Source organism: Salvelinus alpinus, chromosome 11 (genome assembly GCF_045679555.1).
Source record: "Salvelinus alpinus chromosome 11, SLU_Salpinus.1, whole genome shotgun sequence".
NCBI classification, from domain to species: Eukaryota; Metazoa; Chordata; class Actinopteri; order Salmoniformes; family Salmonidae; genus Salvelinus; species Salvelinus alpinus.
Window position 1 is genome coordinate 69515524 of NC_092096.1, and position 27923 is coordinate 69543446.

Sequence of the window (27923 nt, forward strand, 5' to 3'; positions counted from 1 at the left end):
TTACGGGGCCATCACGCTTCCGCTGCGCCTCTGTAATCAGTATGACCTATACAAACTGAAAGAAGCAGTCAAACAAAGAATCACAGAGGGCACAGAGACATGCCCATGAAATTATACTTTTTTTTACCCTGTTTGCACTTCATTTCTAAAAATAGAATAGGATAGCTTCGATGCATCAACCTCTGTGTGAAATGCCTAGCTCTCTTTTTCTATCCCAAATTGCCTTCATCCACCCCAGATGGGCCTCGAACCCACAATCCCTGGCTTAGAAGGCCAGTGCCTTATCCATTAGGCCACTGGGGTACTTGCTAACTAGGTTGCAGAGAGTGGTCTCGATCTATCAACCTCTGGGTTACGGGGCCATCACGCTTCCGCTGCGCCTCTGTAATCAGTATGACCTATACAAACTGAAAGAAGCAGTCAAAAAAAGAATCACAGAGGGCACAGAGACATGCCCATGAAATTATGCTTTTTATATTTGTGTTTGCACTTCATTGCTGAAAACAAACTGGACAGCAGAGGATGGTTTCGATCCATAAATCACTGGGTTAACTGCCCAGCATATTTCCACTTCCTCACTCCGCTTTCAGGCACCCCAAAAAAATACTTGAACTCACAATACATGGATTAGGAGGCCAGTTCCTCTACAATCAGTATAACCTATAAAAACTGACAAAAGAAGTCAAAAAAAGCATCACAGAGGGCACAGAGACATGCCCATGGAATTAGGCTTTTTATATTTGTGTTTGCACTTCATTGCTGAAAACAAACTGGACAGCAGAGGATGGTTTCGATCCATAAATCACTGGGTTAACTGCCCAGGATACTTCCACTTCATCACTCTGCTTTCAGGCACCCCAAAAAAATACTTGAACTCACAATACATGGATTAGGAGGCCAGTGCCTCTGTAATCAGCATGACCTGTACGAACTGATAGAAGCAGTTAAAAAAAAGAATCACGGAGGGCACAGAGACATGCCCATGAAATTATACTTTTTTTTACCCTGTTTGCACTTCATTTCTAAAAATAGAATAGCTTCGATGCTTCAACCTCTTTGTTAAATGCCTAGCTCTCTTTTTCTATCCCAAATTGCCTTCATCCACCCCAGATGGGAGTCGAATCCACAAACCCTGGCTTAGAAGGCCAGTGCCTTATCCATTAGGCCACTAGGGTACTTGCTAACTAGGTTGCAGAGAGTGGTCTCGATCTATCAACCTCTGGGTTACGGGGCCATCACGCTTCCGCTGCGCCTCTGTAATCAGTATGACCTATACAAACTGAAAGAAGCAGTCAAACAAAGAATCACAGAGGGCACAGAGACATGCCCATGAAATTATGCTTTTTATATTTGTGTTTGCACTTCATTGCTGAAAACAAACTGGACAGCAGAGGATGGTTTCGATCCATAAATCACTGGGTTAACTGCCCAGCATATTTCCACTTCCTCACTCCGCTTTCAGGCACCCCAAAAAAATACTTGAACTCACAATACATGGATTAGGAGGCCAGTTCCTCTACAATCAGTATAACCTATAAAAACTGACAAAAGAAGTCAAAAAAAGCATCACAGAGGGCACAGAGACATGCCCATGGAATTAGGCTTTTTATATTTGTGTTTGCACTTCATTGCTGAAAACAAACTGGACAGCAGAGGATGGTTTCGATCCATAAATCACTGGGTTAACTGCCCAGGATACTTCCACTTCATCACTCTGCTTTCAGGCACCCCAAAAAAATACTTGAACTCACAATACATGGATTAGGAGGCCAGTGCCTCTGTAATCAGCATGACCTGTACGAACTGATAGAAGCAGTTAAAAAAAAGAATCACGGAGGGCACAGAGACATGCCCATGAAATTATACTTTTTTTTACCCTGTTTGCACTTCATTTCTAAAAATAGAATAGGATAGCTTCAATGCTTCAACCTCTTTGTTAAATGCCTAGCTCTCTTTTTCTATCCCAAATTGCCTTCAGCCACCCCAGATGGGAGTCGAACCCACAAACCCTGGCTTAGAAGGCCAGTGCCTTATCCATTAGGCCACTGGGGTACTTGTTAACTAGGTTGCAGAGAGTGGTCTCGATCTATCAACCTCTGGGTTACGGGGCCATCACGCTTCCGCTGCGCCTCTGTAATCAGTATGACCTATACAAACTGAAAGAAGCAGTCAAAAAAAGAATCACAGAGGGCACAGAGACATGCCCGTGAAATTATGCTTTTTATATTTGTGTTTGCACTTCATTGCTGAAAACAAACTGGACAGCAGAGGATGGTTTCGATCCATAAATCACTGGGTTAACTGCCCAGCATAATTCCACTTCCTCACTCCGCTTTCAGGCACCCCAAAAAAATACTTGAACTCACAATACATGGATTAGGAGGCCAGTTCCTCTACAATCAGTATAACCTATAAAAACTGACAAAAGAAGTCAAAAAAAGCATCACAGAGGGCACAGAGACATGCCCATGGAATTAGGCTTTTTATATTTGTGTTTGCACTTCATTGCTGAAAACAAACTGGACAGCAGAGGATGGTTTCGATCCATAAATCACTGGGTTAACTGCCCAGGATACTTCCACTTCATCACTCTGCTTTCAGGCACCCCAAAAAAATACTTGAACTCACAATACATGGATTAGGAGGCCAGTGCCTCTGTAATCAGCATGACCTGTACGAACTGATAGAAGCAGTTAAAAAAAAGAATCACGGAGGGCACAGAGACATGCCCATGAAATTATACTTTTTTTTACCCTGTTTGCACTTCATTTCTAAATATAGAATAGGATAGCTTCGATGCTTCAACCTCTGTGTTAAATGCCCAGCTCTCTTTTTCTATCCCAAATTGCCTTCATCCACCCCTGATGGGACTCGAACCCACAATCCCTGGCTTAGAAGGCCAGTGCCTTATCCATTAGGCCACTGGGGTACTTGCTAACTAGGTTGCAGAGAGTGGTCTCGATCTATCAACCTCTGGGTTACGGGGCCATCACGCTTCCGCTGCGCCTCTGTAATCAGTATGACCTATACAAACTGAAAGAAGCAGTCAAACAAAGAATCACAGAGGGCACAGAGACATGCCCATGAAATTATACTTTTTTTTACCCTGTTTGCACTTCATTTCTAAAAATAGAATAGGATAGCTTCGATGCATCAACCTCTGTGTTAAATGCCTAGCTCTCTTTTTCTATCCCAAATTGCCTTCATCCACCCCAGATGGGACTCGAACCCACAATCCCTGGCTTAGAAGGCCAGTGCCTTATCCATTAGGCCACTGGGGTACTTGCTAACTAGGTTGCAGAGAGTGGTCTCGATCTATCAACCTCTGGGTTACGGGGCCATCACGCTTCCGCTGCGCCTCTGTAATCAGTATGACCTATACAAACTGAAAGAAGCAGTCAAAAAAATAATCACAGAGGGCACAGAGACATGCCCGTGAAATTATGCTTTTTATATTAGTGTTTGCACTTCATTGCTGAAAACAAACTGGACAGCAGAGGATGGTTTCGATCCATAAATCACTGGGTTAACTGCCCAGGATACTTCCACTTCATCACTCTGCTTTCAGGCACCCCAAAAAAATACTTGAACTCACAATACATGGATTAGGAGGCCAGTTCCTCTACAATCAGTATAACCTATAAAAACTGACAAAAGAAGTCAAAAAAAGCATCACAGAGGGCACAGAGACATGCCCATGGAATTAGGCTTTTTATATTTGTGTTTGCACTTCATTGCTGAAAACAAACTGGACAGCAGAGGATGGTTTCGATCCATAAATCACTGGGTTAACTGCCCAGGATACTTCCACTTCATCACTCTGCTTTCAGGCACCCCAAAAAAATACTTGAACTCACAATACATGGATTAGGAGGCCAGTGCCTCTGTAATCAGCATGACCTGTACGAACTGATAGAAGCAGTTAAAAAAAAGAATCACGGAGGGCACAGAGACATGCCCATGAAATTATACTTTTTTTTACCCTGTTTGCACTTCATTTCTAAAAATAGAATAGGATAGCTTCGATGCTTCAACCTCTGTGTTAAATGCCTAGCTCTCTTTTTCTATCCCAAATTGCCTTCATCCACCCCAGATGGGACTCGAACCCACAATCCCTGGCTTAGAAAGCCAGTGCCTTTTCCATTAGGCAACTGGGGTACTTGCTAACTAGGTTGCAGAGAGTGGTCTCGATCTATCAACCTCTGGGTTACGGGGCCATCACGCTTCCGCTGCGCCTCTGTAATCAGTATGACCTATACAAACTGAAAGAAGCAGTCAAACAAAGAATCACAGAGGGCACAGAGACATGCCCATGAAATTATACTTTTTTTTACCCTGTTTGCACTTCATTTCTAAAAATAGAATAGGATAGCTTCGATGCATCAACCTCTGTGTTAAATGCCAGTTCCTCTACAATCAGTATAACCTATAAAAACTGACAAAAGAAGTCAAAAAAAGCATCACAGAGGGCACAGAGACATGCCCATGGAATTATGCTTTTTATATTTGTGTTTGCACTTCATTGCTGAAAACAAACTGGACAGCAGAGGATGGTTTCGATCCATAAATCACTGGGTTAACTGCCCAGGATACTTCCACTTCATCACTCTGCTTTCAGGCACCCCAAAAAAATACTTGAACTCACAATACATGGATTAGGAGGCCAGTGCCTCTGTAATCAGCATGACCTGTACGAACTGATAGAAGCAGTTAAAAAAAAGAATCACGGAGGGCACAGAGACATGCCCATGAAATTATACTTTTTTTTACCCTGTTTGCACTTCATTTCTAAAAATAGAATAGGATAGCTTCGATGCATCAACCTCTGTGTTAAATGCCAGTTCCTCTACAATCAGTATAACCTATAAAAACTGACAAAAGAAGTCAAAAAAAGCATCACAGAGGGCACAGAGACATGCCCATGGAATTATGCTTTTTATATTTGTGTTTGCACTTCATTGCTGAAAACAAACTGGACAGCAGAGGATGGTTTCGATCCATAAATCACTGGGTTAACTGCCCAGGATACTTCCACTTCATCACTCTGCTTTCAGGCACCCCAAAAAAATACTTGAACTCACAATACATGGATTAGGAGGCCAGTGCCTCTGTAATCAGCATGACCTGTACGAACTGATAGAAGCAGTTAAAAAAAAGAATCACGGAGGGCACAGAGACGTGCCCATGAAATTATACTTTTTTTTACCCTGTTTGCACTTCATTTCTAAAAATAGAATAGGATAGCTTCGATGCATCAACCTCTGTGTTAAATGCCCAGCTCTCTTTTTCTATCCCAAATTGACTTCATCCACCCCAGATGGGACTCGAACCCACAATCCCTGACTTAGAAGGCCAGTGCCTTATCCATTAGGCCACTGGGGTACTTGCTAACTAGGTTGCAGAGAGTGGTCTCGATCTATCAACCTCTGGGTTACGGGGCCATCACGCTTCCGCTGCGCCTCTGTAATCAGTATGACCTATACAAACTGAAAGAAGCAGTCAAACAAAGAATCACAGAGGGCACAGAGACATGCCCATGAAATTATACTTTTTTTTACCCAGTTTGCACTTCATTTCTAAAAATAGAATAGGATAGCTTCGATGCATCAACCTCTGTGTTACATGTTCAGCTCTCTTTTTCTATCCCAAATTGCCTTCATCCACCTCAGATGGGACTCGAACCCACAATCCCTGGCTTAGGAGGCCAGTGCCTTATCCATTAGGCCAATGGGGCACTTGCTAAAAACTATCTGGATAGCAGAGAGTGATTTCGATCTATCAACCTCTGGGTTACGGGGCCATCACGCTTCCGCTGCGCCTCTGTAATCAGTATGACCTATACAAACTGAAAGAAGCATAAATCACTGGGTTAACTGCCCAGGATACTTCCACTTCATCACTCCGCTTTCAGGCACCCCAAAAAAATACTTGAACTCACAATACATGGATTAGGAGGCCAGTTCCTCTACAATCAGTATAACCTATAAAAACTGACAAAAGAAGTCAAAAAAAGCATCACAGAGGGCACAGAGACATGCCCATGGAATTATGCTTTTTATATTTGTGTTTGCACTTCATTGCTGAAAACAAACTGGACAGCAGAGGATGGTTTCGATCCATAAATCACTGGGTTAACTGCCCAGGATACTTCCACTTCATCACTCTGCTTTCAGGCACCCCAAAAAAATACTTGAACTCACAATACATGGATTAGGAGGCCAGTGCCTCTGTAATCAGCATGACCTGTACGAACTGATAGAAGCAGTTAAAAAAAAGAATCACGGAGGGCACAGAGACGTGCCCATGAAATTATACTTTTTTTTACCCTGTTTGCACTTCATTTCTAAAAATAGAATAGGATAGCTTCGATGCATCAACCTCTGTGTTAAATGCCAGTTCCTCTACAATCAGTATAACCTATAAAAACTGACAAAAGAAGTCAAAAAAAGCATCACAGAGGGCACAGAGACATGCCCATGGAATTATGCTTTTTATATTTGTGTTTGCACTTCATTGCTGAAAACAAACTGGACAGCAGAGGATGGTTTCGATCCATAAATCACTGGGTTAACTGCCCAGGATACTTCCACTTCATCACTCTGCTTTCAGGCACCCCCAAAAAATACTTGAACTCACAATACATGGATTAGGAGGCCAGTGCCTCTGTAATCAGCATGACCTGTACGAACTGATAGAAGCAGTTAAAAAAAAGAATCACGGAGGGCACAGAGACGTGCCCATGAAATTATACTTTTTTTTACCCTGTTTGCACTTCATTTCTAAAAATAGAATAGGATAGCTTCGATGCATCAACCTCTGTGTTAAATGCCCAGCTCTCTTTTTCTATCCCAAATTGACTTCATCCACCCCAGATGGGACTCGAACCCACAATCCCTGACTTAGAAGGCCAGTGCCTTATCCATTAGGCCACTGGGGTACTTGCTAACTAGGTTGCAGAGAGTGGTCTCGATCTATCAACCTCTGGGTTACGGGGCCATCACGCTTCCGCTGCGCCTCTGTAATCAGTATGACCTATACAAACTGAAAGAAGCAGTCAAACAAAGAATCACAGAGGGCACAGAGACATGCCCATGAAATTATACTTTTTTTTACCCAGTTTGCACTTCATTTCTAAAAATAGAATAGGATAGCTTCGATGCATCAACCTCTGTGTTACATGTTCAGCTCTCTTTTTCTATCCCAAATTGCCTTCATCCACCTCAGATGGGACTCGAACCCACAATCCCTGGCTTAGGAGGCCAGTGCCTTATCCATTAGGCCAATGGGGCACTTGCTAAAATCTATCTGGATAGCAGAGAGTGATTTCGATCTATCAACCTCTGGGTTACGGGGCCATCACGCTTCCGCTGCGCCTCTGTAATCAGTATGACCTATACAAACTGAAAGAAGCATAAATCACTGGGTTAACTGCCCAGGATACTTCCACTTCATCACTCCGCTTTCAGGCACCCCAAAAAAATACTTGAACTCACAATACATGGATTAGGAGGCCAGTTCCTCTACAATCAGTATAACCTATAAAAACTGACAAAAGAAGTCAAAAAAAGCATCACAGAGGGCACAGAGACATGCCCATGGAATTATGCTTTTTATATTTGTGTTTGCACTTCATTGCTGAAAACAAACTGGACAGCAGAGGATGGTTTCGATCCATAAATCACTGGGTTAACTGCCCAGGATACTTCCACTTCATCACTCTGCTTTCAGGCACCCCCAAAAAATACTTGAACTCACAATACATGGATTAGGAGGCCAGTGCCTCTGTAATCAGCATGACCTGTACGAACTGATAGAAGCAGTTAAAAAAAAGAATCACAGAGGGCACAGAGACATGCCCATGAAATTATACTTTTTTTTACCCTCTTTGCACTTCATTTCTAAAAATAGAATAGGATAGCTTCGATGCATCAACCTCTGTGTTAAATGCCTAGCTCTCTTTTTCTATCCCAAATTGCCTTCATCCACCCCAGATGGGACTCGAACCCACAATCCCTGGCTTAGAAGGCCAGTGCCTTATCCATTAGGCCACTGGGGTACTTGCTAACTAGGTTGCAGAGAGTGGTCTCGATCTATCAACCTCTGGGTTACGGGGCCATCACGCTTCCGCTGCGCCTCTGTAATCAGTATGACCTATACAAACTGAAAGAAGCAGTCAAACAAAGAATCACAGAGGGCACAGAGACATGCCCATGAAATTATACTTTTTTTTACCCTGTTTGCACTTCATTTCTAAAAATAGAATAGCTTCGATGCATCAACCTCTGTGTTAAATGCCCAGCTCTCTTTTTCTATCCCAAATTGACTTCATCCACCCCAGATGGGACTCGAACCCACAATCCCTGGCTTAGAAGGCCAGTGCCTTATCCATTAGGCCACTGGGGTACTTGCTAACTAGGTTGCAGAGAGTGGTCTCGATCTATCAACCTCTGGGTTACGGGGCCATCACGCTTCCGCTGCGCCTCTGTAATCAGTATGACCTATACAAACTGAAAGAAGCAGTCAAACAAAGAATCACAGAGGGCACAGAGACATGCCCATGAAATTATACTTTTTTTTACCCTGTTTGCACTTCATTTCTAAAAATAGAATAGGATAGCTTCGATGCATCAACCTCTGTGTTAAATGCCCAGCACTCTTTTTCTATCCCAAATTGACTTCATCCACCCCAGATGGGACTCGAACCCACAATCCCTGGCTTAGAAGGCCAGTGCCTTATCCATTAGGCCACTGGGGTACTTGCTAACTAGGTTGCAGAGAGTGGTCTCGATCTATCAACCTCTGGGTTACGGGGCCATCACGCTTCCGCTGCGCCTCTGTAATCAGTATGACCTATACAAACTGAAAGAAGCAGTCAAACAAAGAATCACAGAGGGCACAGAGACATGCCCATGAAATTATGCTTTTTATATTTGTGTTTGGGTTAACTGCCCAGGATACTTCCACTTCATCACTCCGCTTTCAGGCACCCCAAAAAAATACTTGAACTCACAATACATGGATTAGGAGGCCAGTGCCTCTGTAATCAGCATGACCTGTACGAACTGATAGAAGCAGTTTAAAAAAAGAATCACGGAGGGCACAGAGACATGCCCATGAAATTATACTTTTTTTTACCCTGTTTGCACTTCATTTCTAAAAATAGAATAGGATAGCTTCGATGCATCAACCTCTGTGTTAAATGTTCAGCTCTCTTTTTCTATCCCAAATTGCCTTCATCCACCTCAGATGGGACTCGAACCCACAATCCCTGGCTTAGGAGGCCAGTGCCTTATCCATTAGGCCAATGGGGAACTTGCTAAAAACTATCTGGATAGCAGAGAGTGATTTCGATCTATCAACCTCTGGGTTACGGGGCCATCACGCTTCCGCTGCGCCTCTGTAATCAGTATGACCTATACAAACTGAAAGAAGCATAAATCACTGGGTTAACTGCCCAGGATACTTCCACTTCATCACTCCGCTTTCAGGCACCCCAAAAAAATACTTGAACTCACAATACATGGATTAGGAGGCCAGTTCCTCTACAATCAGTATAACCTATAAAAACTGACAAAAGAAGTCAAAAAAAGCATCACAGAGGGCACAGAGACATGCCCATGGAATTATGCTTTTTATATTTGTGTTTGCACTTCATTGCTGAAAACAAACTGGACAGCAGAGGATGGTTTCGATCCATAAATCACTGGGTTAACTGCCCAGGATACTTCCACTTCATCACTCTGCTTTCAGGCACCCCCAAAAAATACTTGAACTCACAATACATGGATTAGGAGGCCAGTGCCTCTGTAATCAGCATGACCTGTACGAACTGATAGAAGCAGTTAAAAAAAAGAATCACAGAGGGCACAGAGACATGCCCATGAAATTATACTTTTTTTTACCCTGTTTGCACTTCATTTCTAAAAATAGAATAGGATAGCTTCGATGCATCAACCTCTGTGTTAAATGCCTAGCTCTCTTTTTCTATCCCAAATTGCCTTCATCCACCCCAGATGGGACTCGAACCCACAATCCCTGGCTTAGAAGGCCAGTGCCTTATCCATTAGGCCACTGGGGTACTTGCTAACTAGGTTGCAGAGAGTGGTCTCGATCTATCAACCTCTGGGTTACGGGGCCATCACGCTTCCGCTGCGCCTCTGTAATCAGTATGACCTATACAAACTGAAAGAAGCAGTCAAACAAAGAATCACAGAGGGCACAGAGACATGCCCATGAAATTATACTTTTTTTTACCCTGTTTGCACTTCATTTCTAAAAATAGAATAGCTTCGATGCATCAACCTCTGTGTTAAATGCCCAGCTCTCTTTTTCTATCCCAAATTGACTTCATCCACCCCAGATGGGACTCGAACCCACAATCCCTGGCTTAGAAGGCCAGTGCCTTATCCATTAGGCCACTGGGGTACTTGCTAACTAGGTTGCAGAGAGTGGTCTCGATCTATCAACCTCTGGGTTACGGGGCCATCACGCTTCCGCTGCGCCTCTGTAATCAGTATGACCTATACAAACTGAAAGAAGCAGTCAAACAAAGAATCACAGAGGGCACAGAGACATGCCCATGAAATTATACTTTTTTTTACCCTGTTTGCACTTCATTTCTAAAAATAGAATAGGATAGCTTCGATGCATCAACCTCTGTGTTAAATGCCCAGCTCTCTTTTTCTATCCCAAATTGACTTCATCCACCCCAGATGGGACTCGAACCCACAATCCCTGGCTTAGAAGGCCAGTGCCTTATCCATTAGGCCACTGGGGTACTTGCTAACTAGGTTGCAGAGAGTGGTCTCGATCTATCAACCTCTGGGTTACGGGGCCATCACGCTTCCGCTGCGCCTCTGTAATCAGTATGACCTATACAAACTGAAAGAAGCAGTCAAACAAAGAATCACAGAGGGCACAGAGACATGCCCATGAAATTATGCTTTTTATATTTGTGTTTGCACTTCATTGCTGAAAACAAACTGGACAGTAGAGGATGGTTTCGATCCATAAATCACTGGGTTAACTGCCCAGGATACTTCCACTTCATCACTCCGCTTTCAGGCACCCCAAAAAAATACTTGAACTCACAATACATGGATTAGGAGGCCAGTGCCTCTGTAATCAGCATGACCTGTACGAACTGATAGAAGCAGTTAAAAAAAAGAATCACGGAGGGCACAGAGACATGCCCATGAAATTATACTTTTTTTTACCCTGTTTGCACTTCATTTCTAAAAATAGAATAGGATAGCTTCGATGCATCAACCTCTGTGTTAAATGCCTAGCTCTCTTTCTCTATCCCAAATTGACTTCATCCACCCCAGATGGGACTCGAACCCACAATCCCTGGCTTAGAAGGCCAGTGCCTTATCCAATAGGCCACTGGGGTACTTGCTAACTAGGTTGCAGAGAGTGGTCTCGATCTATCAACCTCTGGGTTACGGGGCCATCACGCTTCCGCTGCGCCTCTGTAATCAGTATGACCTATACAAACTGAAAGAAGCAGTCAAACAAAGAATCACAGAGGGCACAGAGACATGCCCATGAAATTATACTTTTATTTACCCTGTTTGCACTTCATTTCTAAAAATAGAATAGGATAGCTTCAATGCATCAACCTCTGTGTTAAATGCCCAGCTCTCTTTTTCTATCCCAAATTGCCGTTAATCCACCCCAGATGGGACTCGAACCCACAATCCCTGGCTTAGGAGGCCAGTGCCTTATCCATTAGGCCACTGGGGCACTTGCTAAAAACTATCTGGATAGCAGAGAGTGGTTTCGATCTATCAACCTCTGGGTTACGGGGCCATCACGCTTCCGCTGTGCCTCTGTAATCAGTATGACCTGTACGAACTGATAGAAGCAGTTAAAAAAAGAATCACGGAGGGCACAGAGACATGTCCATGAAATTATACTTTTTTTTACCCTGTTTGCACTTCATTTTTAAAAATAGAGTAGGATATCTGACAAAAGAAGTCAAAAAAAGCATCACAGAGGGCACAGAGACATGCCCATGGAATTATGCTTTTTATATTTGTTTTTGCACTTCATTGCTGAAAACAAACTGGACAGCAGAGGATGGTTTCGATCCATAAATCACTGGGTTAACTGCCCAGGATACTTCCACTTCATCACTCCGCTTTCAGGCACCCCCAAAAAATACTTGAACTCACAATACATGGATTAGGAGGCCAGTGCCTCTGTAATCAGCATGACCTATACGAACTGATAGAAGCAGTTAAAAAAAAGAATCACGGAGGGCACAGAGACATGCCCATGAAATTATACTTTTTTTTACCCTGTTTGCACTTCATTTCTAAAAATAGAATAGGATAGCTTCAATCTCTGTGTTAAATGCCCAGCTCTCTTTTTCTATCCCAAATTGCCTTCATCCACCCCAGATGGGACTCAAACCCACAATCCCTGGCTTAGAAGGCCAGTGCCTTATCCATTAGGCCACTGGGGCACTTGCTAAAAACTATCTGGATAGCAGAGAGTTATTTCAATCTATCAACCTCTGGGTTACGGGGCCATCACGCTTCCGCTGCGCCTCTGTAATCAGTATGACCTATACAAACTGAAAGAAGCATAAATCACTGGGTTAACTGCCCAGGATACTTGCACTTCATCACTCCGCTTTCAGGCACCCCAAAAAAATACTTGAACTCACAATACATGGATTAGGAGGCCAGTTCCTCTACAATCAGTATAACCTATAAAAACTGACAAAAGAAGTCAAAAAAAGCATCACAGAGGGCACAGAGACATGCCCATGGAATTATGCTTTTTATATTTGTGTTTGCACTTCATTGCTGAAAACAAACTGGACTGCAGAGGATGGTTTCGATCCATAAATCACTGGGTTAACTGCCCAGGATACTTCCACTTCATCACTCTGCTTTCAGGCACCCCAAAAAAATACTTGAACTCACAATACATGGATTAGGAGGCCAGTGCCTCTGTAATCAGCATGACCTGTACGAACTGATAGAAGCAGTTAAAAAAAAGAATCACGGAGGGCACAGAGACATGCCCATGAAATTATACTTATTTTTACCCTGTTTGCACTTCATTTCTAAAAATAGAATAGGATAGCTTCGATGCATGTTAAATGCCTAGCTCTCTTTCTCTATCCCAAATTGCCTTCATCCACCCCAGATGGGACTCGAACCCACAATCCCTGGCTTAGAAGGCCAGTGCCTTATCCATTAGGCCACTGGGGTACTTGCTAACTAGGTTGCAGAGAGTGGTCTCGATCTATCAACCTCTGGGTTACGGGGCCATCACGCTTCCGCTGCGCCTCTGTAATCAGTATGACCTATACAAACTGAAAGAAGCAGTCAAACAAAGAATCACGGAGGGCACAGAGACATGCCCATGAAATTATACTTTTTTTTACCCTGTTTGCACTTCATTTCTAAAAATAGAATAGGATAGCTTCGATGCATCAACCTCTGTGTTAAATGCCCAGCTCTCTTTTTCTATCCCAAATTGCCTTCATCCACCCCAGATGGGACTCGAACCCACAATCCCTGGCTTAGGAGGCCAGTGCCTTATCCATTAGGCCACTGGGGCACTTGCTAAAAACTATCTGGATAGCAGAGAGTGGTTTCGATCTATCAACCTCTGGGTTACGGGGCCATCACGCTTCCGCTGTGCCTCTGTAATCAGTATGACCTGTACGAACTGATAGAAGCAGTTAAAAAAAGAATCACGGAGGGCACAGAGACATGTCCATGAAATTATACTTTTTTTTACCCTGTTTGCACTTCATTTTTAAAAATAGAGTAGGATATCTGACAAAAGAAGTCAAAAAAAGCATCACAGAGGGCACAGAGACATGCCCATGGAATTATGCTTTTTATATTTGTTTTTGCACTTCATTGCTGAAAACAAACTGGACAGCAGAGGATGGTTTCGATCCATAAATCACTGGGTTAACTGCCCAGGATACTTCCACTTCATCACTCCGCTTTCAGGCACCCCCAAAAAATACTTGAACTCACAATACATGGATTAGGAGGCCAGTGCCTCTGTAATCAGCATGACCTATACGAACTGATAGAAGCAGTTAAAAAAAAGAATCACGGAGGGCACAGAGACATGCCCATGAAATTATACTTTTTTTTACCCTGTTTGCACTTCATTTCTAAAAATAGAATAGGATAGCTTCAATCTCTGTGTTAAATGCCCAGCTCTCTTTTTCTATCCCAAATTGCCTTCATCCACCCCAGATGGGACTCAAACCCACAATCCCTGGCTTAGAAGCCCAGTGCATTATCCATTAGGCCACTGGGGTACTTGCTAACTAGGTTGCAGAGAGTGGTCTCGATCTATCAACCTCTGGGTTACGGGGCCATCACGCTTCCGCTGCGCCTCTGTAATCAGTATGACCTATACAAACTGAAAGAAGCAGTCAAACAAAGAATCACAGAGGGCACAGAGACATGCCCATGAAATTATACTTTTTTTTACCCTGTTTGCACTTCATTTCTAAAAATAGAATAGGATAGCTTCGATGCATGTTAAATGCCTAGCTCTCTTTTTCTATCCCAAATTGCCTTCATCCACCCCAGATGGGACTCGAACCCACAAACCCTGGCTTAGAAGGCCAGTGCCTTATTCATTAGGCCACTGGGGTACTTGCTAACTAGGTTGCAGAGAGTGGTCTCGATCTATCAACCTCTGGGTTACGGGGCCATCACGCTTCCGCTGCGCCTCTGTAATCAGTATGACCTACACAAACTGAAAGAAGCAGTCAAACAAAGAATCACAGAGGGCACAGAGACATGCCCATGAAATTATACTTTTTTTTACCCTGTTTGCACTTCATTTCTAAAAATAGAATAGGATAGCTTCGATGCATCAACCTCTGTGTTAAATGCCCAGCTCTCTTTTTCTATCCCAAATTACCTTCATCTACCCCAGATGGGACTCGAACCCACAATCCCTGGCTTAGAAGGCCAGTGCCTTATCCATTAGGCCACTGGGGTACTTGCTAACTAGGTTGCAGAGAGTGGTCTCGATCTATCAACCTCTGGGTTACGGGGCCATCACGCTTCCGCTGCGCCTCTGTAATCAGTATGACCTATACAAACTGAAAGAAGCAGTCAAACAAAGAATCACAGAGGGCACAGAGACATGCCCATGAAATTATGCTTTTTATATTTGTGTTTGCACTTCATTGCTGAAAACAAACTGGACAGTAGAGGATGGTTTCGATCCATAAATCACTGGGTTAACTGCCCAGGATACTTCCACTTCATCACTCTGCTTTCAGGCACCCCAAAAAAAATACTTGAACTCACAATACATGGATTAGGAGGCCAGTGCCTCTGTAATCAGCATGACCTGTACGAACTGATAGAAGCAGTTAAAAAAAAGAATCACGGAGGGCACAGAGACATGCCCATGAAATTATACTTTTTTTTACCCTGTTTGCACTTCATTTCTAAAAATAGAATAGGATAGCTTCGATGCATCAACCTCTGTGTTAAATGCCTAGCTCTCTTTTTCTATCCCAAATTGCCTTCATCCACCACAGATGGGACTCGAACCCACAATCCCTGGCTTAGAAGGCCAGTGCCTTATCCATTAGGCCACTGGGGTACTTGCTAACTAGGTTGCAGAGAGTGGTCTCGATCTATCAATCTCTGGGTTACGGGGCCATCACGCTTCCGCTGCGCCTCTGTAATCAGTATGACCTATACAAACTGAAAGAAGAAGTCAAACAAAGAATCACGGAGGGCACAGAGACATGCCCATGAAATTATACTTTTTTTTACCCTGTTTGCACTTCATTTCTAAAAATAGAATAGGATAGCTTCGATGCATCAACCTCTGTGTTAAATGCCCAGCTCTCTTTTTCTATCCCAAATTGCCTTCATCCACCCCAGATGGGACTCGAACCCACAATCCCTGGCTTAGAAGGCCAGTGCCTTATCCATTAGGCCACTGGGGTACTTGCTATCTAGGTTGCAGAGAGTGGTCTCGATCTATCAACCTCTGGGTTACGGGGCCATCACGCTTCCGCTGCGCCTCTGTAATCAGTATGACCTATACAAACTGAAAGAAGCAGTCAAACAAAGAATCACAGAGGGCACAGAGACATGCCCATGAAATTATGCTTTTTATTTTATATTTTATATTTGCTTCCGCTGCGCCTCTGTAATCAGTATGACCTATACAAACTGAAAGAAGCAGTCAAACAAAGAATCACAGAGGGCACAGAGACATGCCCATGAAATTATGCTTTTTATATTTGTGTTTGCACTTCATTGCTGAAAACAAACTGGACAGTAGAGGATGGTTTCGATCCATAAATCACTGGGTTAACTGCCCAGGATACTTCCACTTCATCACTCTGCTTTCAGGCACCCCAAAAAAAATACTTGAACTCACAATACATGGATTAGGAGGCCAGTGCCTCTGTAATCAGCATGACCTGTACGAACTGATAGAAGCAGTTAAAAAAAAGAATCACGGAGGGCACAGAGACATGCCCATGAAATTATACTTTTTTTTACCCTGTTTGCACTTCATTTCTAAAAATAGAATAGGATAGCTTCGATGCATCAACCTCTGTGTTAAATGCCCAGCTCTCTTTTTCTATCCCAAATTGCCTTCATCCACCCCAGATGGGACTCGAACCCACAATCCCTGGCTTAGAAGGCCAGTGCCTTATCCATTAGGCCACTGGGGTACTTGCTATCTAGGTTGCAGAGAGTGGTCTCGATCTATCAACCTCTGGGTTACGGGGCCATCACGCTTCCGCTGCGCCTCTGTAATCAGTATGACCTATACAAACTGAAAGAAGCAGTCAAACAAAGAATCACAGAGGGCACAGAGACATGCCCATGAAATTATACTTTTTTTTACCCTGTTTGCACTTCATTTCTAAAAATAGAATAGGATAGCTTCGATGCATCAACCTCTGTGTTAAATGCCCCGCTCTCTTTTTCTATCCCAAATTGACTTCATCCACCCCAGATGGGACTCGAACCCACAATCCCTGGCTTAGAAGGCCAGTGCCTTATCCATTAGGCCACTGGGGTACTTGCTAACTAGGTTGCAGAGAGTGGTCTCGATCTATCAACCTCTGGGTTACGGGGCCATCACGCTTCCGCTGCGCCTCTGTAATCAGTATAACCTATACAAACTGAAAGAAGCAGTCAAACAAAGAATCACAGAGGGCACAGAGACATGCCCATGAAATTATGCTTTTTATATTTGTGTTTGCACTTCATTGCTGAAAACAAACTGGACAGTAGAGGATGGTTTCGATCCATAAATCACTGGGTTAACTGCCCAGGATACTTCCACTTCATCACTCTGCTTTCAGGCACCCCAAAAAAAATACTTGAACTCACAATACATGGATTAGGAGGCCAGTGCCTCTGTAATCAGCATGACCTGTACGAACTGATAGAAGCAGTTAAAAAAAAGAATCACGGAGGGCACAGAGACATGCCCATGAAATTATACTTTTTTTTACCCTGTTTGCACTTCATTTCTAAAAATAGAATAGGATAGCTTCGATGCATCAACCTCTGTGTTAAATGCCTAGCTCTCTCTTTCTATCCCAAATTGCCTTCATCCACCCCAGATGGGACTCGAACCCACAATCCCTGGCTTAGAAGGCCAGTGCCTTATCCATTAGGCCACTGGGGTACTTGCTAACTAGGTTGCAGAGAGTGGTCTCGATCTATCAACCTCTGGGTTACGGGGCCATCACGCTTCCGCTGCGCCTCTGTAATCAGTATGACCTATACAAACTGAAAGAAGAAGTCAAACAAAGAATCACGGAGGGCACAGAGACATGCCCATGAAATTATACTTTTTTTTACCCTGTTTGCACTTCATTTCTAAAAATAGAATAGGATAGCTTCGATGCATCAACCTCTGTGTTAAATGCCCAGCTCTCTTTTTCTATCCCAAATTGACTTCATCCACCCCAGATGGGACTCGAACCCACAATCCCTGGCGTAGGAGGCCAGTGCCTTATCCATTAGGCCACTGGGGCACTTGCTAAAAACTATATGGATAGCAGAGAGTGATTTCGATCTATCAACCTCTGGGTTACGGGGCCATCACGCTTCCGCTGCGCCTCTGTAATCAGTATGACCTATACAAACTGAAAGAAGCATAAATCACTGGGTTAACTGCCCAGGATACTTCCACTTCATCACTCCGCTTTCAGGCACCCCAAAAAAATACTTGAACTCACAATACATGGATTAGGAGGCCAGTTCCTCTACAATCAGTATAACCTATAAAAACTGACAAAAGAAGTCAAAAAAAGCATCACAGAGGGCACAGAGACATGCCCATGGAATTATGCTTTTTATATTTGTGTTTGCACTTCATTGCTGAAAACAAACTGGACAGCAGAGGATGGTTTCGATCCATAAATCACTGGGTTAACTGCCCAGGATACTTCCACTTCATCACTCTGCTTTCAGGCACCCCCAAAAAATACTTGAACTCACAATACGTGGATTAGGAGGCCAGTGCCTCTGTAATCAGCATGACCTGTACGAACTGATAGAAGCAGTTAAAAAAAAGAATCACGGAGGGCACAGAGACATGCCCATGAAATTATACTTTTTTTTACCCTGTTTGCACTTCATTTCTAAAAATAGAATAGGATAGCTTCGATGCTTCAACCTCTGTGTTAAATGCCTAGCTCTCTTTTTCTATCCCAAATTGCCTTCATCCACCCCTGATGGGACTCGAACCCACAATCCCTGGCTTAGAAGGCCAGTGCCTTATCCATTAGGCCACTGGGGTACTTGCTAACTAGATTGCAGAGAGTGGTCTCGATCTATCAACCTCTGGGTTACGGGGCCATCACGCTTCCGCTGCGCCTCTGTAATCAGTATGACCTATACAAACTGAAAGAAGCAGTCAAAAAAATAATCACAGAGGGCACAGAGACATGCCCGTGAAATTATGCTTTTTATATTTGTGTTTGCACTTCATTGCTGAAAACAAACTGGACAGCAGAGGATGGTTTCGATCCATAAATCACTGGGTTAACTGCCCAGGATACTTCCACTTCATCACTCTGCTTTCAGGCACCCCAAAAAAATACTTGAACTCACAATACATGGATTAGGAGGCCAGTGCCTCTGTAATCAGCATGACCTGTACGAACTGATAGAAGCAGTTAAAAAAAAGAATCACGCTTTCAGGCACCCCAAAAAAATACTTGAACTCACAATACATGGATTAGGAGGCCAGTTCCTCTACAATCAGTATAACCTATAAAAACTGACAAAAGAAGTCAAAAAAAGCATCACAGAGGGCACATAGACATGCCCATGGAATTAGGCTTTTTATATTTGTGTTTGCACTTCATTGCTGAAAACAAACTGGACAGCAGAGGATGGTTTCGATCCATAAATCACTGGGTTAACTGCCCAGGATACTTCCACTTCATCACTCTGCTTTCAGGCACCCCCAAAAAATACTTGAACTCACAATACATGGATTAGGAGGCCAGTGCCTCTGTAATCAGCATGACCTGTACGAACTGATAGAAGCAGTTAAAAAAAAGAATCACGGAGGGCACAGAGACATGCCCATGAAATTATACTTTTTTTTACCCTGTTTGCACTTCATTTCTAAAAATAGAATAGGATAGCTTCGATGCATCAACCTCTGTGTTAAATGCCTAGCTCTCTTTTTCTATCCCAAATTGCCTTCATCCACCCCAGATGGGACTCAAACCCACAATCCCTGGCTTAGAAGGCCAGTGGCTTATCCATTAGGCCACTGGGGTAGTTGCTAACTAGGTTGCAGAGAGTGGTCTCGATCTATCAACCTCTGGGTTACGGGGCCATCACGCTTCCGCTGCGCCTCTGTAATCAGTATGACCTATACAAACTGAAAGAAGCAGTCAAACAAAGAATCACAGAGGGCACAGAGACATGCCCATGAAATTATGCTTTTTATATTTGTGTTTGCACTTCATTGCTGAAAACAAACTGGACAGTAGAGGATGGTTTCGATCCATAAATCACTGGGTTAACTGCCCAGGATACTTCCACTTCATCACTCCGCTTTCAGGCACCCCAAAAAAATACTTGAACTCACAATACATGGATTAGGAGGCCAGTGCCTCTGTAATCAGCATGACCTGTACGAACTGATAGAAGCAGTTAAAAAAAAGAATCACGGAGGGCACAGAGACATGCCCATGAAATTATACTTTTTTTTACCCTGTTTGCACTTCATTTCTAAAAATAGAATAGGATAGCTTCAATGCATCAACCTCTGTGTTAAATGCCCAGCTCTCTTCTTCTATCCCAAATTGACTTCATCCACCCCAGATGGGACTCAAACCCACAATCCCTGGCTTAGAAGGCCAGTGCCTTATCCAATAGGCCACTGGGGTACTTGCTAACTAGGTTGCAGAGAGTGGTCTCGATCTATTAACCTCTGGGTTACGGGGCCATCACGCTTCCGCTGCGCCTCTGTAATCAGTATGACCTATACAAACTGAAAGAAGCAGTCAAAAAAATAATCACAGAGGGCACAGAGACATGCCCGTGAAATTATGCTTTTTATATTTGTGTTTGCACTTCATTGCTGAAAACAAACTGGACAGCAGAGGATGGTTTCGATCCATAAATCACTGGGTTAACTGCCCAGGATACTTCCACTTCATCACTCTGCTTTCAGGCACCCCAAAAAAATACTTGAACTCACAATACATGGATTAGGAGGCCAGTGCCTCTGTAATCAGCATGACCTGTACGAACTGATAGAAGCAGTTAAAAAAAAGAATCACGCTTTCAGGCACCCCAAAAAAATACTTGAACTCACAATACATGGATTAGGAGGCCAGTTCCTCTACAATCAGTATAACCTATAAAAACTGACAAAAGAAGTCAAAAAAAGCATCACAGAGGGCACATAGACATGCCCATGGAATTAGGCTTTTTATATTTGTGTTTGCACTTCATTGCTGAAAACAAACTGGACAGCAGAGGATGGTTTCGATCCATAAATCACTGGGTTAACTGCCCAGGATACTTCCACTTCATCACTCTGCTTTCAGGCACCCCCAAAAAATACTTGAACTCACAATACATGGATTAGGAGGCCAGTGCCTCTGTAATCAGCATGACCTGTACGAACTGATAGAAGCAGTTAAAAAAAAGAATCACGGAGGGCACAGAGACATGCCCATGAAATTATACTTTTTTTTACCCTGTTTGCACTTCATTTCTAAAAATAGAATAGGATAGCTTCGATGCATCAACCTCTGTGTTAAATGCCTAGCTCTCTTTTTCTATCCCAAATTGCCTTCATCCACCCCAGATGGGACTCGAACCCACAATCCCTGGCTTAGAAGGCCAGTGCCTTATCCATTAGGCCACTGGGGTACTTGCTAACTAGGTTGCAGAGAGTGGTCTCGATCTATCAACCTCTGGGTTACGGGGCCATCACGCTTCCGCTGCGCCTCTGTAATCAGTATGACCTATACAAACTGAAAGAAGCAGTCAAACAAAGAATCACAGAGGGCACAGAGACATGCCCATGAAATTATGCTTTTTATATTTGTGTTTGCACTTCATTGCTGAAAACAAACTGGACAGTAGAGGATGGTTTCGATCCATAAATCACTGGGTTAACTGCCCAGGATACTTCCACTTCATCACTCCGCTTTCAGGCACCCCAAAAAAATACTTGAACTCACAATACATGGATTAGGAGGCCAGTGCCTCTGTAATCAGCATGACCTGTACGAACTGATAGAAGCAGTTAAAAAAAAGAATCACGGAGGGCACAGAGACATGCCCATGAAATTATACTTTTTTTTACCCTGTTTGCACTTCATTTCTAAAAATAGAATAGGATAGCTTCAATGCATCAACCTCTGTGTTAAATGCCCAGCTCTCTTTTTCTATCCCAAATTGACTTCATCCACCCCAGATGGGACTCGAACCCACAATCCCTGGCTTAGAAGGCCAGTGCCTTATCCAATAGGCCACTGGGGTACTTGCTAACTAGGTTGCAGAGAGTGGTCTCGATCTATTAACCTCTGGGTTACGGGGCCATCACGCTTCCGCTGCGCCTCTGTAATCAGTATGACCTATACAAACTGAAAGAAGCAGTCAAACAAAGAATCACAGAGGGCACAGAGACATGCCCATGAAATTATACTTTTTTTTACCCTGTTTGCACTTCATTTCTAAAAATAGAATAGGATAGCTTCAATGCATCAACCTCTGTGTTAAATGCCCAGCTCTCTTTTTCTATCCCAAATTGACTTCATCCACCCCAGATGGGACTCGAACCCACAATCCCTGGCTTAGAAGGCCAGTGCCTTATCCATTAGGCCACTGGGGTACTTGCTAACTAGGTTGCAGAGAGTGGTCTCGATCTATCAACCTCTGGGTTACGGGGCCATCACGCTTCCGCTGCGCCTCTGTAATCAGTATGACCTATACAAACTGAAAGAAGCAGTCAAACAAAGAATCACAGAGGGCACAGAGACATGCCCATGAAATTATACTTTTTTTTACCCTGTTTGCACTTCATTTCTAAAAATAGAATAGGATAGCTTCGATGCATCAACCTCTGTGTTAAATGCCCAGCTCTCTTTTTCTATCCCAAATTGACTTCATCCACCCCAGATGGGACTCAAACCCACAATCCCTGGCTTAGAAGGCCAGTGCCTTATCCATTAGGCCACTGGGGTACTTGCTAACTAGGTTGCAGAGAGTGGTCTCGATCTATCAACCTCTGGGTTACGGGGCCATCACGCTTCCGCTGCGCCTCTGTAATCAGTATGACCTATACAAACTGAAAGAAGCAGTCAAACAAAGAATCACAGAGGGCACAGAGACATGCCCATGAAATTATGCTTTTTATATTTGTGTTTGCACTTTATTGCTGAAAACAAACTGGACAGTAGAGGATGGTTTCGATCCATAAATCACTGGGTTAACTGCCCAGGATACTTCCACTTCATCACTCCGCTTTCAGGCACCCCCAAAAAATACTTGAACTCACAATACATGGATTAGGAGGCCAGTGCCTCTGTAATCAGCATGACCTGTACGAACTGATAGAAGCAGTTAAAAAAAAGAATCACGGAGGGCACAGAGACATGCCCATGAAATTATACTTTTTTTTACCCTGTTTGCACTTCATTTCTAAAAATAGAATAGGATAGCTTCGATGCATCAACCTCTGTGTTAAATGCCCAGCTCTCTTTTTCTATCCCAAATTGACTTCATCCACCCCAGATTGGACTCGAACCCACAATCCCTGGCTTAGAAGGCCAGTGCCTTATCCATTAGGCCACTGGGGTACTTGCTAACTAGGTTGCAGAGAGTGGTCTCGATCTATCAACCTCTGGGTTACGGGGCCATCACGCTTCCGCTGCGCCTCTGTAATCAGTATGACCTATACAAACTGAAAGAAGCAGTCAAACAAAGAATCACAGAGGGCACAGAGACATGCCCATGAAATTATGCTTTTTATATTTACTTATTTTTACCCTGTTTGCACTTCATTTCTAAAAATACCCTTGCCTTAACAGGAAGCCAGTGTAGGGATGCTAGCACTGGAGGAATATGAACACATTTTTTGGTTCTAGTCAAGATGCTAGCAGCCGTGTTTAGCACAAAGTGAAGTTTATTTAGTGCTTTATCCGGGTAGCCGGAAAGTAGAGCATTGCAGTAGTCTAATCTCGAAGTGACAAAAGCATGGATACATTTTTCTGCATAATTTTTGGACAGAAAGTTTCAGATTTTTGAAGTGATACGAAGATGGAAAAAAGCTGTCCTTGAAACAGTCTTGATATGTTTGTCAAAAGAGAGATCAGGGTCCAGAGTAACGCCAAGATCCACAGTTTTATTTGAGACAACTGTACAACCATCAAGATTAATTTACGACCTTCGCGAGTGCAGTCTCAGTGCTATGATGGGGTCTTAAACCAGACTGAAGTGTTTCGTATACATTCTTCGTCTTCAGGAAGGCAGTGAGTTGCTACGCAACAGCTTAACATTATTGAGAGGAATGGGAGATTCGGTATAGGCCGATAGTTTTTTAAATCTTTTCTCGGTCAAGGTTTGTTTTTTTCAAGAGAGGCTTAATTACTGCCACTTTTAGTGAGTTTGGTACACATCCGGTGGATAGGGAGGCATTTATTGTGTTCAACATAGGAGGGCCAAGCACAGGAAGCAGCTCTTTCAGTAGTTTAGTTGGAATAGGGTCCAGTATGCAGCTTGAAGGTTTAGAGCTCAAGACTATTTTCATCAATGTGTCAAGAGATATAGTATTAAGAAACTTGAGTGTTTCCCTTGATCCTAGGTCCTGGCAGTGTTGTACAGACTCAGGACAACTGAGCTTTGGAGAAATATGCAGATTTAAAGAGGAGTCCGTAATTTGCTTTCTAATGATCATGATCTTTTCGTCAAAGAAGTTCATAAATTTATTACTGCTGAAGTGAAAGCCATCCTCTCTTGGGGAATGCTGCTTTTTTAGTTAGCTTTGTATAATTTTTTTTTTTGGGGGGGGTTGTTCTTATTCTCCTCAATTAAGTTGGAAAAATAGGATGATCGAGCAGCAGTGAGGGCTTTTCGATACTGCACGGTACTGTCTTTCCAAGTTAATCGGAAGACTTCCAGTTTGGAGTGGCGCCTTTTCCATTACAATTATCCTCTGCCTTTGCGGGGATGCGCGCTGGATATGGTCAATAGTGTAAGCGGAGAGGAGAGGCCTCATTTAACATTTAATTCATCAGGCTTAAGCCATCTTTCAGTCAGGCCAATTACATCAAGATTATGATCAACGATTAGTTCACTGACTATAACTGCCTTGGAAGTGAGGGATCTAACATTAAGTAGCCCTATTTTGAGATGTGAGATATCACAATCTCTTTCAATAATGACAGGAATGGAGGAGGTCTTTATTACAGTGAGATTGCTTGAGCGAACACCGCCATGTTTAGTTTTCCCATCCTAGATTGAGGCACAGACACGGTCTCAACGGGGATAGCTGAGTTGACTACACTGACTGTGCTAGTGGCAGACTCCACTAAGCTGGCAGGCTGGCTAACAGTCTGCTGCCTGGCCTGCATTCTATCTCATTGTGGAGCTAGAGGAGTTAGAGCCCTGTCTATGTTCATAGATAAGATGAGAGCACCCCTCCAGCTAGGATGGAGTCCGTCACTCCTCAGCAGGCCAGGCTTGGTCCTGTTTGTGGGTGAGTCCCAGAAAGAGGGCCTATTATCTACAAATGCTATCTTTTGGGAGGCGCAGAAAACAGTTTTCAACAAGCGATTGAGTTGTGAGACTCTGCTGTAGAGCTCATCACTCCCCCTAACTGGGAGGGGGCAAGAGATAATTACTTGATGCTGACACATCTTTCTAGCTGATGTACACGCTGAAGCTATGTTGGGCTTGGTGACCTCTGACTGTTTCATCCTAACATCGTTGGTGCCAACGTGGATAACAATATCCCTATACTCTCTACACTCGCCAGTTTTAGCCTTAGCCAGCACCATCTTCAGATTAGCCTTAATGTTGGTAGCCCTGCCCCCTGGTATACAGTGTATGATCCCTGGATGATTATTTTTAAGTCTAATACTGCGGGAGTCGCCAATGGCTAGTGTTTTCAATTTGTCAGAGCTAATGGTGGGAGGCTTCGGCGTCTCAGACCCCGTAACGGGTGGAGGAGAGACCAGAGAAGGCTCGGCCTCTGACTCCGACTTGCTGCTTAATGGGGAAAACCGGTTGAAAGTTTCTGTCGGCTGAATGAGCGACACCGGTTGAGCATTCCTACAGCATTTCCTTCCAGAATTCATGAGAAAATTTTCTGGCTGCGGGGACCGTGCGAAGGGATTTATACTACTATCTGTACTTATTGGTGGCACAGACGCTGTTTCATCCTTTCCCTTGCCCTTGCCTAACGATTGCGTCTGAAGCTAGGCTTGGAGCACGGCTATCCTCGCCATAAGGCGATCGTTCTCCTGTATATTATGAGATTCCTTCTCTTTTAACCAGGTAAAATGCTGATCGTCTTTTTAAAATCTGCTAGGCCATTACAATTATAACTAGCTATACTTATTTCACCACTTACCATAACGAGATACAAGTTTCAATTATATTTACCATTATATACAGTAACAGTCAAAAGTTTGGACACACCTACTCATTCCACAGTTTTTCTTTATTTTTACTATTTTCTACATTGTAGAATAATAGTGAAGACTTTGAAATAACACATATGGAATCATGTAATAACCAACAAAGTGTTAAAGAAATCAAAATATATTTTATATTTGAGATTCTTCAAAGTAGCCACCCTTTGCCTTGATGACAGCTTTGCACACTCTTGGCATTCTCTCAACCAGCTTCATGAGGTAGTCACCTGGAATGCATTTCAATGAACAGGTGTGTCTTGTTAAAAGTTAATTTGTGGAATTTCTTTACTTCTTAATGCGTTTGAGCCAATCAATTGTGTCGTGACACAGTAGGGGTGGTATACAGAAGATAGCCCTATTTAGTAAAAAACCAAGTACATATTATGACAAGAACAGCAGAAATAAGCAAAGAGAAACGACACTCCATCATTACTTTAAGAGGGTTTATTCAGGTGCAGTCGCAAAAACCATCAAGTGCTATGATGATACTGGATCTCATGAGGACCGCCACAGGAAACGAAGACCCAGAGTTACCTCTGCTGCAGAGTATAAGTTCATAAGAGTTAACTGCACCTCAGATTGCAGCCTAAATAAATGCTTCCCAGAGTTCAAGTAACAGACACATCTCAACATCAACTGTTCAGAGACCCGTGAATCAAGCCTTCATGGTCGAATCGCTAAATGACAACAATAAGAAGAAGGGACTTGCTTGGGCCAAGAAACATGAGCAATGGACATTAGACCGGTGGAAATCTGTCCTTTGGTCTGATGAGTCCAAATTTGAGATTTTTGGTTCCAACCGCCGTGTCTTTGTGAGACGCAGAGTAGGTGAATGGATGTTCTCTGCATGTGTGGTTCCCACCGTGAAGCATGGAGGAGTGAGGGTGTGGGGGTGCTTTGCTGGTGACACCGTCTATGATTTATTTAGAATTCAAGGTACTCTTAACCAGCATGGCTACCACAGCATTCTGCTGCTATACGCCATCCCATCTGGTTTGCGCTTAGTGGGACTATCATTTGTTTTTCAACAGTACAATTACCCAAAACACACCTCCAGGCTGTGTAAGAGCTATTCGACCAAGGAGAATGATGGAGTGCTGCATCAGATCACCTTGCCTCCAAAATCTCCCAACCTGGGATGGGATGAGTTGGACCGCAGAGTGAAGGAAAGGCAGCCAACAAGTGCTCAGCAAATGTGGGAACTCTTTCAAGAATGTTGGAAAAGCATTCCTCATGAAGCTGGTTGAGAGTATGCCAAGAGTGCTGTCATCAAGGCAAAGGGTGGCTACTTTGAATAATATAAAATATACTTGGATTCTTTAACACTTTTTTGGCTACTAGATAATTTCATTATTTCATAGTGTTGATGTCTTCACTATTATTCTACAATGTATAAAAAAGTACAAATAAAGAAAAACCCTTGAATGAGTGGGTGTCCAAACCTTTGACTGGTACTGTATGTTTTATACTTCAAGGGGTCTTAAAATTCCAAATCAAAAAGCTTAATTATCCTTCATATAACCATAAAACAATTCCATATAGCTTAGTAGAACTCCCCCCCCCCCCCCCCCAGGCTCCTATGGGTTAAAGTGACATCAAATCAGTTTGTTAGAAATGGTTACCACAAAATCTAGAATCATGCAGTAACTTGATCAACTTCCTCAGTATTCCCTCCTGTGGACGCCAAGCCTGTGCTGCCACCTACTGGTTGACTTGCCGGAGTTCAATACCATCGCTAGTAAGCGTTCTTCCTTCT

The 27923-nt window shown here is 43.2% G+C and overlaps 28 non-coding genes across 28 annotated transcripts; all 28 read right to left on the bottom strand.

Moving 5' to 3' along the window:
• Positions 1–230: 230 nt before the first annotated feature.
• Positions 231–303, bottom strand: trnar-ucu (transfer RNA arginine (anticodon UCU)). The gene has a single exon. It is a non-coding gene; the product is annotated as a tRNA-Arg (tRNA).
• A 1676-nt stretch (positions 304–1979) lies between these two features.
• Positions 1980–2052, bottom strand: trnar-ucu (transfer RNA arginine (anticodon UCU)). The gene has a single exon. It is a non-coding gene; the product is annotated as a tRNA-Arg (tRNA).
• An 804-nt stretch (positions 2053–2856) lies between these two features.
• Positions 2857–2929, bottom strand: trnar-ucu (transfer RNA arginine (anticodon UCU)). The gene has a single exon. It is a non-coding gene; the product is annotated as a tRNA-Arg (tRNA).
• A 279-nt stretch (positions 2930–3208) lies between these two features.
• trnar-ucu (transfer RNA arginine (anticodon UCU)) lies at positions 3209–3281 on the bottom strand. The gene has a single exon. It is a non-coding gene; the product is annotated as a tRNA-Arg (tRNA).
• A 2028-nt stretch (positions 3282–5309) lies between these two features.
• Positions 5310–5382, bottom strand: trnar-ucu (transfer RNA arginine (anticodon UCU)). Its single transcript has one exon. It is a non-coding gene; the product is annotated as a tRNA-Arg (tRNA).
• A 1482-nt stretch (positions 5383–6864) lies between these two features.
• trnar-ucu (transfer RNA arginine (anticodon UCU)) lies at positions 6865–6937 on the bottom strand. Its single transcript has one exon. It is a non-coding gene; the product is annotated as a tRNA-Arg (tRNA).
• A 1046-nt stretch (positions 6938–7983) lies between these two features.
• On the bottom strand, positions 7984–8056 carry trnar-ucu (transfer RNA arginine (anticodon UCU)). Its single transcript has one exon. It is a non-coding gene; the product is annotated as a tRNA-Arg (tRNA).
• Positions 8057–8330: 274 nt separating this feature from the next.
• On the bottom strand, positions 8331–8403 carry trnar-ucu (transfer RNA arginine (anticodon UCU)). Its single transcript has one exon. It is a non-coding gene; the product is annotated as a tRNA-Arg (tRNA).
• Positions 8404–8682: 279 nt separating this feature from the next.
• trnar-ucu (transfer RNA arginine (anticodon UCU)) lies at positions 8683–8755 on the bottom strand. The gene has a single exon. It is a non-coding gene; the product is annotated as a tRNA-Arg (tRNA).
• Positions 8756–10005: 1250 nt separating this feature from the next.
• trnar-ucu (transfer RNA arginine (anticodon UCU)) lies at positions 10006–10078 on the bottom strand. Its single transcript has one exon. It is a non-coding gene; the product is annotated as a tRNA-Arg (tRNA).
• A 274-nt stretch (positions 10079–10352) lies between these two features.
• Positions 10353–10425, bottom strand: trnar-ucu (transfer RNA arginine (anticodon UCU)). Its single transcript has one exon. It is a non-coding gene; the product is annotated as a tRNA-Arg (tRNA).
• Positions 10426–10704: 279 nt separating this feature from the next.
• Positions 10705–10777, bottom strand: trnar-ucu (transfer RNA arginine (anticodon UCU)). The gene has a single exon. It is a non-coding gene; the product is annotated as a tRNA-Arg (tRNA).
• Positions 10778–11319: 542 nt separating this feature from the next.
• On the bottom strand, positions 11320–11392 carry trnar-ucu (transfer RNA arginine (anticodon UCU)). The gene has a single exon. It is a non-coding gene; the product is annotated as a tRNA-Arg (tRNA).
• A 280-nt stretch (positions 11393–11672) lies between these two features.
• trnar-ccu (transfer RNA arginine (anticodon CCU)) lies at positions 11673–11745 on the bottom strand. The gene has a single exon. It is a non-coding gene; the product is annotated as a tRNA-Arg (tRNA).
• A 651-nt stretch (positions 11746–12396) lies between these two features.
• Positions 12397–12469, bottom strand: trnar-ucu (transfer RNA arginine (anticodon UCU)). The gene has a single exon. It is a non-coding gene; the product is annotated as a tRNA-Arg (tRNA).
• Positions 12470–13153: 684 nt separating this feature from the next.
• Positions 13154–13226, bottom strand: trnar-ucu (transfer RNA arginine (anticodon UCU)). Its single transcript has one exon. It is a non-coding gene; the product is annotated as a tRNA-Arg (tRNA).
• Positions 13227–13505: 279 nt separating this feature from the next.
• On the bottom strand, positions 13506–13578 carry trnar-ccu (transfer RNA arginine (anticodon CCU)). Its single transcript has one exon. It is a non-coding gene; the product is annotated as a tRNA-Arg (tRNA).
• A 1345-nt stretch (positions 13579–14923) lies between these two features.
• On the bottom strand, positions 14924–14996 carry trnar-ucu (transfer RNA arginine (anticodon UCU)). The gene has a single exon. It is a non-coding gene; the product is annotated as a tRNA-Arg (tRNA).
• Positions 14997–15539: 543 nt separating this feature from the next.
• On the bottom strand, positions 15540–15612 carry trnar-ucu (transfer RNA arginine (anticodon UCU)). The gene has a single exon. It is a non-coding gene; the product is annotated as a tRNA-Arg (tRNA).
• A 279-nt stretch (positions 15613–15891) lies between these two features.
• On the bottom strand, positions 15892–15964 carry trnar-ucu (transfer RNA arginine (anticodon UCU)). Its single transcript has one exon. It is a non-coding gene; the product is annotated as a tRNA-Arg (tRNA).
• A 668-nt stretch (positions 15965–16632) lies between these two features.
• On the bottom strand, positions 16633–16705 carry trnar-ucu (transfer RNA arginine (anticodon UCU)). Its single transcript has one exon. It is a non-coding gene; the product is annotated as a tRNA-Arg (tRNA).
• A 279-nt stretch (positions 16706–16984) lies between these two features.
• Positions 16985–17057, bottom strand: trnar-ucu (transfer RNA arginine (anticodon UCU)). The gene has a single exon. It is a non-coding gene; the product is annotated as a tRNA-Arg (tRNA).
• Positions 17058–17600: 543 nt separating this feature from the next.
• Positions 17601–17673, bottom strand: trnar-ucu (transfer RNA arginine (anticodon UCU)). Its single transcript has one exon. It is a non-coding gene; the product is annotated as a tRNA-Arg (tRNA).
• A 279-nt stretch (positions 17674–17952) lies between these two features.
• trnar-ccu (transfer RNA arginine (anticodon CCU)) lies at positions 17953–18025 on the bottom strand. The gene has a single exon. It is a non-coding gene; the product is annotated as a tRNA-Arg (tRNA).
• Positions 18026–21322: 3297 nt separating this feature from the next.
• Positions 21323–21395, bottom strand: trnar-ucu (transfer RNA arginine (anticodon UCU)). Its single transcript has one exon. It is a non-coding gene; the product is annotated as a tRNA-Arg (tRNA).
• A 542-nt stretch (positions 21396–21937) lies between these two features.
• Positions 21938–22010, bottom strand: trnar-ucu (transfer RNA arginine (anticodon UCU)). The gene has a single exon. It is a non-coding gene; the product is annotated as a tRNA-Arg (tRNA).
• Positions 22011–22289: 279 nt separating this feature from the next.
• Positions 22290–22362, bottom strand: trnar-ucu (transfer RNA arginine (anticodon UCU)). Its single transcript has one exon. It is a non-coding gene; the product is annotated as a tRNA-Arg (tRNA).
• A 279-nt stretch (positions 22363–22641) lies between these two features.
• On the bottom strand, positions 22642–22714 carry trnar-ucu (transfer RNA arginine (anticodon UCU)). The gene has a single exon. It is a non-coding gene; the product is annotated as a tRNA-Arg (tRNA).
• Positions 22715–27923: the final 5209 nt, after the last annotated feature.